Below are 11733 nucleotides of genomic sequence, written 5' to 3' on the forward strand. Positions count from 1 at the left end.
AGGTGAAGGGAGCGTTCTGTTCCGAGCGATATTCATGGGTTCAGCACTTCTTTGTTCTTCCGTCTGATCTCACTTTCTCTCTCACCCGAGCTCGCTCGTATTGACACGAATCCCAGGCTGTTTTATAATAGGAGCGTGCATTTGAAATGCCTTACGCGTTTTGTGGCGCGTAAGGACAGAACGCGTTCTCGCGTTCCATGAAAGCTGGACGCAGCGCAGAAGCAGAACGCTCGCGTTCGCGTAAAGTTCAACTTCTTTTTACTCGCCTCGCTGAAAAACACAGCGAGACGCCACTACTAAACTATCAAAGAGTTCCATCTGAGCGTGTGTGTACATGTGTACAACAATTAAACAACAGCGCAGCGGAACGCAAGAACGCGTCTCGTGTGAACGGAGTGTGAAACTGCGGCTCACACTCAGGCATACCGTGGTGCAGAGACAGATTTTTTTTTTTGACAGAAAAACTTTTTTTTATTTTATATATACATATGGAGGAATATTTGCCCCATGGAATTGGCTTTTATTATTTTTTTAGGATGTTAATTGTCTAACCGTATACAAGCTCGCATTCTTTTTTATCGAATAGTTAATCAATTAGTCCTCAATCTGAACACTTCTGACGGTTCAAATACAAAGTAGCTGCAAAAGTGCTTTCTACTGCCTACTTGTACTGTAGAATTTAATGGATCGGTTTTGGATTTTCAATTTATTGTCAGTTTTGTCTTACACTTACCTCAGAAACACACTGTGTGACAGCTACACGACAGTGCAGAGTCTGCATTGCTTCTCATTCAATAATTAGACAGGCTTGATAGAATAATACGAAATATATATATAAAAAAACTATAAGAGACAGATAAAAAAACATCTGACCCTTCAACATTTCTGACCCTGCTGTGGTGCTTCACAGACGTGTGATGCTGTCCGTGAGGAGGAGGAGGAGGAAGTAGAGGGCTTACAAAGGCTCAAAGAAATGAAAAGGAAATGAGAGAAAAAAGTGAGATCCGTCAAATTATAGAGGGAAGGACGTATGCGTGTGTGGGAGCCAGAGAGTGAGAGGTCGGCTACAAGCGAAAGCTTTCATTAATAAATGCTCACATGTGATTTGTCATCTAACTGCAGTTAGCGGGCTCTGTGTGTTTGGTTTGTGTGTGTGTGGAGGTGAGACACATCCCACTGCTCCTGACGGCATGTGCCTCTTTGCCCATGTCGTGTTGCTGGCAGAGCACTCCGAATGGTTTATGTAACGTTGGCTGGTGCTTTCTCTCCTGTGCTGGAGTCTGTTCAATCACTTTTCTCTCTCTCTCTCGTTGTCTTCAGATTGACTCCCACCTTGCATGCTCCTCCTAAACACTACCATGACCTCACTCCCAACAGACCTACTGCGCCCAATGTACGAGTGAGAGTCAGAAAGGTACGAAGAGAGAGAGAGAGTTGAAGAGAGAAATTAGCGCAGTGCCTGCTTTTGTGTGGATTGAGATGGAAATGGTGCACTGGTCTTTGGATGTACGCTTATTAAAGACCATACTTTGTTTTTAGCAAGGATCCTAATTGTATTGCTCTTTCTGCAAAGCTTATGCTATGTTTCGTTTAAGGATCAAATTATTCTCAGATGTAGAAATTCCTCAAGAGAAATACAAATTGAGCCAAATGTGTCAATTGACACACAGTGTAGAGCTATAAAACGAATGTGGAAAGCTTAGATAAAGGAAATGTTCAGAAATCTCAGACTAGCAGGTGCTATCTTAGCAAATCTGAGCACAGTTTGAGATACTGTTGAGATCTTTTCTAAAACTCTACATGAAACTTGAGATGGGTTTTTTATTCTGGAGAAAAAGCTGAGAGGACTTGAGCAAAATTTGCATTTCCATTGCTGTCCGGAAGAAACAGATGGCTCCTTTGGATGAAAGGTTATCTGGAAAGTTTCACACTAGTCTCACAATAACTTCCGGACACCAAAATGATGTTCTTTCCTCAACTATAGCCTTTTAAACATCTAGTATTATTATTTAAATAAATGGTTCATAATCAGCATCTACATTTTAATTAGCATTAGTTTTGTATGAACCACAGAATAGGCCTACATTTGCTTATTTATTATGGCTTACAATCAAATCATTTGTGCAGACAAACGGCTAATTTGAAGCACTTTGCACCTATAGTAAGTGCACTAACTGCTAATGCTGATTATTCCCTCTTGTAGTTTTCTTAATTACTAACATTTTCTTACTTAGGGGAACAAATGCTTCAAAATTATCAACTTAACGCAGTTATTTATCACTATTGCTTTGTTTTTCTTAATTATGGGGTGGTCACACTACACTTTTAGTAACATTCACTTATATTTATACACATGCGAATGTGGGAGACCGGAAACAAAGTTTTGCATTTGCACTGTGTTCCAAATTTCAAGTTTGGTAAACTCTGACCTGCAAATTTTTATATGAAGATGTGTGACCAATACATAATTAATACGTTAGGGCAGGGGTTTTCAACCTTTTAGGACATGCGCCCCCCCCCCAAGTTTGTCTAATTTCACTCGCGCACCCCCAACATCCAACACCCCCCCTTCAGGTGTGTGAGCGGTGCGCATAGAAACGCTCTATCACAGTGCGTGATAACCGCATTGAGATGTCTTGGGCTTAAATGGCTTCAAATTACTTTAATGTTTAAACTGACAAGAATAAATTCTCAAGGGAACGTATCTGAATTAACTGATGCTGGAGCCCCACAGGTTGAAAACCCCTGCATTAGGGTGTGACATCCCATGTGGGAAGATTTGCATAACACCGCCCAAATGTTCACGCAAAGAAAGAAGGCGTAACTTTGTCTCTTCGCTCCGGCCGGGACACGGCATCAACAGTATGTGAGGGGCGTAACATTTCCGTCTCACACTTGAGGTATTCGGCCAATCACAACGCATTGGATAGCTGGCTAATCAGCGTACACCTCGCTTTTTCAGACCGATGAGCTTTGTAAAAATTGACGCGTTTCAAAAAGGCGGGGCATAGAGGAGAAACAATAATGTACAGTATGTGGAAAATAATGTGTTTTTTTAACTTTAAACCGCATAAACACATTTCATTACACCAAATACACAAAATAATGTTCTTTTTAGCAGCATCATATGACCCCTTTAAAGATGCGTGACTCGATATCACAATCATATCATATCGCATCAAAGTTTAGTGTACACTGCCCCTGTATTTTTATTACCACGCTGCTAAGATAAACTAATCAATAAACAACTTAATATCTCTTGTGAAAAAGAAGTGTTTAATTGTATTGATCAAAATTTTAAATCTTAAAGTATATTAAAAACACCTGCACTTGCAGTTAATACGTATGTCCAAAAAGGCATGAAATTGCCACCATACTTTTTAGTTTGTGCATCTTGTCATCATCCTTGTGTCCCTCGGTGTATCCCATTCTTACTCAGCAATTTCATGAGTTTTTGTAACACTTTTTGATCCATAAAGTTTGTTGTACATTATGTTCCTGTTTCATTGAGTTGTATTGTGGGTGAATTATGTATCATGTCAGCGTACATCTGTGTGTGTGTTATGTTTCCTCAGCATGTGTCCTATTTTGTTGTGTTAGAATCAGTTTTTTTGTTTGTGTATAAATGTGTGTGTGTGTGTGTGTTAGCTCATCTGTGGCCACAGATGCATGTGAATGTCACTCAGTTCCTGTTGGCTTCATTTGATTTAAGCCTGTTCCCTTGGCAACAGAAGCAGGCGCCTGCTCGTCAGTTGACAGAAGCAGACAATATGAAGTGGGTAGGAGAGATGAGCGGAGAGAACGAGAGAGAAGCTTTCTGTGTATTTGTAGAGGTGTGTATGTGAGAGCTGCTAAACTGCATGTGTCAGTGTGCAATCTCTGCCCATGCTTTAGTTTGTTAGTGTTTATCTGAAGATGGGCCATTTATGTGTGTGTGTGTGTGTGTGTGTGTGTGTGTGTGTGTGTGTGTGTGTGTGTGTGTGTGTGTGTGTGTGTGTGTGTGTGTGTGTGTGTGTGTGTGTGTGTGTGTGTGTGTGTGTGTGTGTGTGTGTGTGTGTGTGTGTGTGTGTGTGTGTGTGTGTGTGTGTGTGTGTGTGTGTGTGTGTGTGTGTGTGTGTGTGTGTGTGTGTGTGAGTGAGTGTGTGTCGACAGAAGTGGAGGTTTACCCTTTGAAAGCCTCTTCAGTTGGACTGAAACTGGATCTGTCCCTGTGGTGACTGTGATTGAGCCAAATCTGGCTCCACATACTGTGACAGTGGATGAATCTACCTCGTATCGACCAATAAATGTCTCTCTCTGCATTTAAATGGAACTTTTTGTTGCAACACAATATTATATTTACATTTATTCCTTTGGCAGATGCTTTAAAAGCAACCTACAGTACATTCAAGACATGTTTTACCAGTATATGCATTTCCCGAGAATCAGACTTACGACCTTGGTGTTGTGAGCGTCGTCATTTAACACATAGGAAATTAAAGTCTTTGTTGCAAGCATTTTATAATTTTGTCAATGCAGCAGGTTTGTCATTTACACTTTTAGTGAAAAACTGACCAGGATTCAACCAGCTGTTTAGAAATAAAAAGCATTGCTGAGGCCTGAATGAATAAATCAAGATTCATGCACATTGTGCATGAACATTGTAACCAAGCACATGTATGCAGAAATCCAGAAAAGATTAATTATTGTCATTTCTGGGCAGAAATGTCTTGATCACACAGTGAGGTGGTTCTTGTTGTGGCTCAAGTTCAGGTTAGGGATTAAAAGGCCGAGTGTTTTGTCAGGATCTATACTGGATGCAAACACTCTGTGCGCTGCAGGACCAAATCTGTGGAGCTACCAGCTTTGTACCTTTGAGATCACTTGCATTGAACACAAGAAGTTTATTTGAATCTTTTGGCAACATAAAAAAACCCAATGTATTTTTGTTGAACATCATATCATATGATACATCAGGCTTTTATGACTCATATAGTATGATATGGGACAAAATGGAGCTCATCCAGTTTTTTTCAGAGGCCCAAACTGAGCAAAAATATGCAATTTGGCTCATATTTATATGCTAAAAAGTAATATGAAATTCTGATAGCTTTTGGTGTAACTCAATGAGAGTTTATAAGAATCTGCTTATATAAAATGTGTATAATTATCAGTTGTCACCCAATAATATGTCTTCGTAAGAAAAAGCTCTATATTTTTTATAGTGGGGGAAAACGTACTCTGTTACAAATGTAACCTCGGTTCCCTGAGATACGGGAACGAGTACTATATCTGCTAAGACACTATGGGAAAAAGTCATTTTTTTTCGAGCATGTTACGGCCAAACTCCTGCTCAGAGCAGTACTGAGTAAGCAGGTGCATGCCAATTTTGCGGAAAGAACCCTAGCCTGCAAGGCAGGGACATCCAGGCTATAAAACCTAGCAAATGTGGACGGCGAGGCCCAACCGGCCGCCGCACAAATTTCCGCAATGGACACGCCGCTAGACCATGCCCAAGAAGAGGCGACACCTCTAGTTGAATTGGCTCGTACTCCAATGGAGCATTGCAGGCCCAAGGAAGAGTAGGCTAGCGTAATAGCGTCAACTATCCACCTAGAAAGTCTCTGCTTCATGACCGGATGCCCTTTAGCGTGGCCACCGAAGCAAACAAAGAGCTGTTCAGCCTGCCTAAATGGGGCGGAATGCTCAATGTAAACTTTCAGCGCCCTGACAGGGAAGAGTAAATTCAACTCCTGGTCCTCTTCTGAGGGAGGAAGCGCAGAGACTTTAATGACCTGTGCCCTGAATGGAGTAGAGAGCACCTTAGGTATATAACCATGCCTCGGTTTCAGGATGACCTTAGAGTCGCCAGGCCCGAACTCCAGGCAGGTAGGGCTCACAGAGAGCGCCTGTAAGTCTCCCATTCGTTTGACCGATGCTAATGCTAGCAGCAGAGTGGTTTTCAACGACAGGGACCGAAGGTCAACAGACTGCAGCGGCTCAAAGGGAGGGCCCTTCAGGGCTCTCAGAACAGTGGGCAGGTCCCACATAGGGACAGTGAGGGGAAGCGGCAGATTCAGCCTCCTAGCCCCCTCAGAAAATGGACAACAAAGTTGTTTCTGCTCACTGACTGGCTTGCTATAGGGGCATGAAAAGCTGCTATAGCTGCTACATAGACCTTGAGCGTGGATGGGGACCACCCCTTATCCAACAGCTCCTGCAGGAAGGACAATATTACCGATACATCACAGACAGACGGGACCTCGCCACGGGTTAAGCACCAAGCGGAGAACACCGACCACTTAAGGGCATAATGGCGTCTTGTAGACGGAGCTCTAGCCTGAGAAATGGTGTTTAGAACACACTCTGGGAGGCTTGCAGGCTCCCGTCAAGTGGCTAAAGATGCAGAGCCCACAGCTCGGGCTGGGGGTGCCATATCCCGCCTCAGGGGAATGGGCCACGGGGCTGCTATGAGCAGCTGCAACAGCTCTGATAACCAATGATGTTTTTTCCAGAGCAGGGCCAATAGGAGAACCTTGCATTCTTGTACCCTGATTCGTCTGATTACCTGCGGGATCAGGGTGATCAGGGGAAAAGCATAGAGGAGGAGGTTGGGCCAGTCGTGGGCCAACGCGTCCTTGCCCTTGGAATAATAAATTGGGCAATGAGAGTTGTCTTTTGAGGTGAAGAGGTCCACTTCCGCCTTGCCAAAGATCTCCCAAATTTTTTTAACCATCTGTGGTTGAAGCATCCACTCCTCTGAGGGACTTTGCTTCGTGACAACATGTCCGTTCCTTGGTTCAGTTTGCCCGGAATGTGCGCTGCTTTCAGCGAGCACAGGTTGAGCTGAGCCCATTCCAGGAGGTGCTCTATCAGCACAAAGAGGTGCCTCAAGGAAAGCCCTCTCTGGCGATTTATGTAGGACACCACAGTCATGCTGTCCGAGCGGACCAGAACATGCTGTCCCCTCAGGTCTGGTAGGACCAGGTCTGCGACTCCACGCATGGGATGGAACCCGCGGTTTCAGCCAGTACTGAAGGGGACGCATACGAAGCAGGCCCAACTGTAGCACTGGAGACGCTGCGGCCATAAGGCCCAGCATCTTTTGAAACATCTTGAGGGGGCAAGAGGCACCGGCCTTAAAGGAAGCCGCGAGCTGCTGTATGACCAGAGCATGCTCTGTCACAACCACCTCTCTCATTTGGGTTGAGTCGAACACTGTTCCCAGGAACGATACTCGTTGGCTGGGGGACAGTGCACTCTTGACAAAATTTACCCTGAGCCCCAGGCATTCTAAGCATGCTCTGTCACAACCACCTCTCTCATTTGGGTTGAGTCGAACACTGTTCCCAGGAACGATACTCGTTGGCTGGGGGACAGTGCACTCTTGGCAAAATTTACCCTGAGCCTCAGGCATTCTAAGTGGCTGAGGAGGAGGGCTCTGTGAGATAGTGACTCTGCCGCCGACTGGGCCAGAACGAGCCAGTCGTCGAGGTAATTGAGAATGCGGATTCCCTTCTGCCTCAGAAGAAAATTATCACTTTGTGAAAGTGCGTGGAGCCAGGGACAGTCCAAAGGGAAGGATCATGTATTGATAAGCCACTCCCTCGAAGGCGAATCTCAAGAATATCCTGTGGTGGGGGGCTATCTGGATGTGAAAGTAGGCGTCTTTCAAGTCCAGAGAAAAGAACCAGCACTCTGGGTGGATTTGCGAGAGGATCTGCCTCAGTGTAATCATCCTGAACGGCCATTTCATGAGGGCGCGATTCAGGCGTCTGAGATCGAGGATGGGCCGCAGGCCACCATCCTTCTTGGGGACGAGGAAGTAACGGCTGTAGAAGCCTAACTCACTTTGAGCTGGAGGCACCATCTCGATGGCTCCCTTTGCCAGCAGATTTTTCACTTCGGAGCGCAGGACGTGTGCATCCTTGCTCTGAACCGAAGTGGGGACCACCCCGCTGAAACGTGGGGGTCTCCGAGCGAATTGAAGTGAATAGCCTCGCCTTATTATCCCTAGAACCCACTCTGACACTCCGGGGATGGCTTGCCATGCCTCGGCCCGGGAAGTCAGGGGTTGGATTGGTTCGAGTGCCTGGTCGCTGCAAGGGGACATGGTACTCGTGAGAGATGGAAGAGGAAATCTGCTCTCTTTTTGAAAATATTTGTGTATTAATCTGCCCGCAATAACAGTGGATCTCCGCTTGGGCGCTTGAACGGGCCCAGAGTTTGCAGCAAACATATCGGCGACTGCACCCGGAACTGGACGGGGTGATTGGCGGCTTAAGAGAGGCAGCTTGGGGGGTGGTCCGGCTGCAGCGAGACTTGACCCCCTCCTCTTTCTATCCTTTAGATCAGGACAACGCCTGAGGTGCAAGGTCCAGCGCTATCTTGGGCCGAGGTCCCTGGCGCTTTGGAAACGGGTAGCGTTTGGCCAAGCGGGAACGTCGCCGAGGCTCAGGCTTGGCCGGCTGGGCGGCGGCAGTGGCTTCGCGGGCTGCTGAGTTGGCGCAGACTTGGGGTGACTAGAGGCAGCTGCAGAGCTAGAGCGTTTTGGCAGGAAGTGCCGCATGGCCTGGGACGACCTTTGTTCCTCTGTGAAACTCTCGGTGAAGCCTTCGACCGCTGGCCTGAACAGACCGGCGGGAGAGACCGGGGCATCGTCCCATCGTCCTTGATTTCCATCAAGGTCAGGACATGGAATAATTCGGTGTCCATCCCGGGCTTAACGTTGCTGGCTCAGACGACGGCAGGGGGGTAGGGTCGGCATTTGAGCCCGACAGCTCCTCCGCATCCAAGGCTGCAAATGACATGCTGTCATCCAGCAGCTCGTCCTCACTCCCACCGAATGAGACCAGATAGCTCGTGCTGGCAGAGGGACATTGGTCAGGCTGGGTGAAGAGGACGGGGGAAGCCTCTCTGTGAGGAGAGAGCGAGGCATGCGGGACTTGAGCCGGCGTGAGCTCGCTCGCATCCAAGCACTGTGATCCTCTGCCCCGCTGTTTTTTACCCCAGGTGCCTGTGAGGAAGAAAACGGGAGGGCGCGAGGGGCAGAGTCGCTTTCTGATGCAGAGAGGCGAGACTCATGTTCTCGCAATGGGAATAATCCGTCTCTGTGAGCGCGTATTCCGCGTGGGATTTCCCTAAGATTTCACTAACAGTGCGGCATTTGAAACAACGCTGCAAAAATTTGCTCTTAGAAATTTGCTCTTATAAGGCTTGCCGGATGGCGACAGGGGAAGCTGGACCACTGCTGTGTGGCGCTGAAGGCCGCGGGAAAGGTGGCGAATCAGCAGAGCAGAAAGGTCGCTGTTCCACTGCAAGGCGTGTTAACGTCGAGCAGGCTCTTCAGTCAGCGGAGGTCAGCGAAGAAGTCGTTGTCGCTGAAGGAGAAGAAATCTGAATCCTATGGCGAAGCGGGCGCTTATATAGCCAGATAGCCCCGCCCATTCTGGCGGGCTTTGGCGGGCTTCGTGTCCATAGGTTCGTGCAGCACCGCTGCTGAGCCATTGGTTCGTTTTTTGAAGTGTACTGCACGAACCAATGGCTGTGCAGTTACACTGCGTTATTGAAAAAGGCTTCAGTTCAGGAGAAAAAATTACTTTTTCCCATAGCGTACGAGTGAAGTATCGATAGGGAACATAGCATCCCAAATATTTCAAACACTTTTCAAAGGGTGTAACTTTGTGGTTGCTAAGGTGTTCTGAGTGGTTGCTAAGAGGTTAATGGCTGGCCCAAGTCCAAAGAGCTTAACAACATATCTTAATGATATGCAAGTCCCTAGATATGGCACAGCTTTATTCGTACCCATAACAATAAATGTGTTATAGTGTATTACAAAGGGTTATAGATTTGTCCCATTGAAAAGTATTAATAGTCATGCTTCATTCAGCAAGCACCACTAATTATTTCCAAGGTGAAAAAAAGGACATATTTCGCAACAAAAAGACACATGAACCATGACCTGGACGTTTTTGCAATTAGAATCAACATTTTTTTGTTTAAAAAGTATAAACTACCAATCAGAGTGAAAGAAGGCATGTAGTAGATTGTGTGCAAAGGTTTTTCAGAAAAGATTTGGTTATGTTGATAATTTAGAGACCTTAGAAATGTGAGTATCAAATATGATATAGTAGGATTTTAAGATCAGTAAGTTTAAGATAAAAAACAATTTTTGTCATCACCTATGTTCTCTGCCGAACATTGTTGCCTGTTTCTATTTTTACTTATCAAAAGAAGATCCACAATACATAGAGTCTTGGTTGACCCAAAAATAAAACTCCTGTCATCATTTACTCATGCTGTTCCAAACCCATATGACTTGTTTCCATGGACTACAAAAACAAAAGTCTTAAAGAATGCCCAGGCTGCCACCTTCCATGCAACTAAAGCCTACAGTGACACAATTCCTCTCAAGTCATATGTTAGCTTGTGTGAGGAACAGACCCATATACAGTGAATTGCCTGAAATCTTTTTCTCAGCCACAGCTCTCAAATCCCATTCACACTTACTCAGTCATGGCACATTGTGACATTTTTTGCCATTGATGTAAAATCTGCCACACCGACTTGTCTTGGCATGTAAGTTTGGATTTCAGTATATGGATGAAAGCAATGGTGGAGAAAATTTTAATTGAACAGTGATTCAAGATTGTGTTTTGTTGACATTGTGCTGACCGATATGACTTAAAGGGGTCATATGACGTTGCTAAAAAGAACATTATTTTGTGTAATGCAATGTGTTTATGCGGTTTAAGGTTAAAAAAACACATTATTTTCTACATACTGTACATTATTGTTGCTCCTCTATGCCCCGCCTTTCTGAAACATGTCGATTTTTACAAAGCTCATCGTTGCTCATCGTTCTGAAAAGCGAGGTGTGCTCTGATTGGCCAGCTATCCAGTGTGTTGTGATTGGCCGAATTCCTCAAGCGTGTGATGGAAATGTTATACCCCTTACCATACTGTGATGCCGTGTCCCAGTGTGACGAGACAAAACCAATAAAACCCATTTCAAATGAGGCATTTGTTGCATCTAGGGGACATAATTACGGATTATAATGACTTATACTGTCTTTTTACGCGTTGCATTGCATTTTGCGCCGCGCAAACATAAAACCATGTCTGCATTACCTTTGAGCACAGCCGGCATTGTAGGCTACTCTCCCAGGTACAGGAAACAGTCCTCTGTAAAATGCGCTGCACACATCTGAATATTTGGGTTGAACTGTTCTGCTTTCTTTGCATGAACATTTGGGCGGTGTTATGCAAATCTTCCCACACAGTGACGTAGACATGTCGGGGCGTGTTTAAATGAGGCGTTTTAGGAGGGCGTGGACAAGTCTTAACTTTTATAAAGAATATCTCTTTGGGTTTGAGACTTTAGTCTTTGCAACTTTAGGGATCTTATCTATGCACAAACAGCTTGTAACACTCCAAAGAGAAAGGGAAACTTGAAATTGCATCATATGGCCCCTTTAATTTTACTGGACTTTGTGGATGTAGCAGTAGCAAACATTGTTTCATTGAAGAAATTGTGCAATTCAGTCATTGCAGCCACGACATTTACTCCACAAGTGAAAGTGTCCAATTACAAGGGGTTACTGGGGTAAAGCGAGTAGTATTCGACAGGTCATATGATCTCAAAATATGATCCCTAAGAGGCTATGCATGGCAACCGTGTTGCATAGGCTACTGATATGACTGGAGTCTTCATCTCATGGGCGTAATAACAACAGCTAACAGATTGGGAACGAC

This window comes from Sinocyclocheilus anshuiensis, unplaced genomic scaffold, assembly GCF_001515605.1.
Source record: "Sinocyclocheilus anshuiensis isolate Anshui unplaced genomic scaffold, SAMN03320099.WGS_v1.1 scaffold431, whole genome shotgun sequence".
In the NCBI taxonomy this organism is placed as follows: domain Eukaryota; kingdom Metazoa; phylum Chordata; class Actinopteri; order Cypriniformes; family Cyprinidae; genus Sinocyclocheilus; species Sinocyclocheilus anshuiensis.